General features: G+C 39.6%; 1 pseudogene; it reads right to left on the bottom strand.

Moving 5' to 3' along the window:
• Positions 1 to 306: 306 nt before the first annotated feature.
• LOC137245954 (uncharacterized) lies at positions 307 to 1,780 on the bottom strand (annotated as a pseudogene).
• Positions 1,781 to 2,275: the final 495 nt, after the last annotated feature.

Here is a 2,275-nt window from a genome sequence, read left to right as displayed (position 1 = left end):
TCTTAAGTTTATCGTTGCCAATTTATATAGATAGGTATGTGGATTAAGGTTTTGAAAGATGCGTAAATTGTAAGTTAAAGTGCTATAGAAATTTGCTAAATTTGCAAATTTTATCAACAAATAACTTTTAAATTATAAGTTTGCGCACTTTAACCCTTTACTGACCAACGTTACATATATGTAACAGCAGCATAAGTATGAATAATCGCACGCCAATATCACTTTGAACGACTGTAATTGGGTTTGTTCGTGTGGAAATACGAAAGTGTATGTTTAAGCTGTACGATGAAGCGTGGTGCGATCAGTTTACTGAGAACCACCGAAGTGAGTAGAAGTTTTTAGGTTTGTGTAATATCCCTGTGTGCCTTTTTTTGCAGTTATGAGAAAGCGCAAAATGTAAGTAATTGTTTTCAAATGTTTTTTTTTTAATTCTAAGAACAATTTTTGTACATACTTATTCAGTACAGTGACAGAGAAATATAAAAAATCAAAACAAAACAAAGTTTACTTTCTTTGAGATAAGACCCTGAAAAGGCAACGATACATATATATTGATTTATAAAATAGTTTGCTAGTCTGTCTCTTAAGCGAAATACCTCCGCACTTGCATTGCGTCGATATGAGCTTATGGATGGCAATGGACGTCCAACATCCTCCAAGTCATTGCGCTACTCTCAATTTACTGCCCCTTGCACTGTGTCACCCCTATCCTCGTAGCTTTCAGGGCAATACCAACGTTTCTGATCGTTTAGCATAATAAAATTGTGCAGAACTAAATATGCTAAAGCTATTTTCTCACAATTTTCTGAACAAAAGTCTATCGTTTTTCGAAGAACACGCCAACGGGCAGTTAAAATGCCGAAACTGTTTTCGATGACTCGACGGGCTCTTGACAGCCGATAAATGAAAACTGATTTAATTTAAGCAAAAATGAACCAGGGTATGGCCGCATTAAATTTTCTTTCAGCGGGAATGCTGCATCGCCAACAAAGAAAAATGGGAAATCTGCGTCAGACCCTCTCTATAACGGAGCGCTACGTGGAAGTGGCAAACTGTTGCTGATAAGGTCCTTTCCAAAAGGAGTTTGTGGGAAAACACCTATAAATATAAGAGGAATAAATAAACTTGTATTATCTTCAAATATTATTCAGTTAGTTACCTCCATCAGATTGGCCCCCATAGCCAATGCTGACAGATGCAAAAGTGTACTTTGCATCGCAGGTCGCCATTAAAACTATGCTATACAACTTTTTGTAGTTGAAGAACAGAGAGCCAGAGTTTCTAGAGCAGGTGATGGCAATATGCTTGCCATCAATCGCCCCAACGCAATTTGGCATATTCCACAATTTTAGAAAGTCTTCCGCGATCTCGGTGTATTGCGTCATACTAGTAGGCTCACACACAATACTTCGCACGTATCTAAAACAATATTGCGGGCCGTCGTTTTCCCCAATTTATGCATAGAAGCGATTATTTCTGGAGGCGTTCCATGAGCTAGATAACTGAGCATAATGAAATTAAAGTTAATAGTAATTATAGATATGTGCAACAGCTTAACTCACATTAATGTTATAGCAAGTCGTTCTTCTGAGCTGATTTGCCCCTTAGGTCTATCCATGAATGGGCGCAGCAGATTTGACAACAGGTCGTAGAGTGGACGGGTCATTCACGTCAAGTCAAATAGTTTGCTATCATGGGATTTGGATTTTAAAAATACCTTTCGGAAATATCCATTTGCGAGCCGATCCCTGTTTACAGGATGAACTGCCCATCGACGATTGCGGCGTGATTTTCTGGACGAAGACAGCAAGACGGCAAATGTTTAGAAACACTAAATCGAAGAAAGCATCTTCTAAACTTTCCATTGTTATGACGCTAAATTTGTAAAAGGAGAAGTTTCTTTTACTAAGTTCAGTTTCGCGAACAGCTGATTTTGAAGGGATGTGCGCTATGCTGGTCGCCTTGTCGCTGGCGAGGGGGCTTAAACGACTGCCTGAGGAATATCTCTACTAGGTTATATAAGTGCCTTCTCAACGCATACCGGCTCTGCGGACGAGTGACCAACCTTTTCCAGCTTACTCGTGGGACCAATATGAACCAAAACGCAAATAATCAACAAAAAAAAAAAAAAAAACTCGGACGAAACGACAATAGACACAGACGACTTTACAACGGACGTTACGCTGACGAAGATGGAGACGACGATAAGGACAACGACTACTGACATTATTTCTCACAGGGCCCCGTTGCCACATGCGACTGAAGAGGAGACGCT

The sequence above is a fragment of the Eurosta solidaginis genome, chromosome 3 (assembly GCF_040869045.1).
Source record: "Eurosta solidaginis isolate ZX-2024a chromosome 3, ASM4086904v1, whole genome shotgun sequence".
In the NCBI taxonomy this organism is placed as follows: Eukaryota; Metazoa; Arthropoda; class Insecta; order Diptera; family Tephritidae; genus Eurosta; species Eurosta solidaginis.
This window is presented reverse-complemented; position numbering and strand designations above follow the sequence as displayed.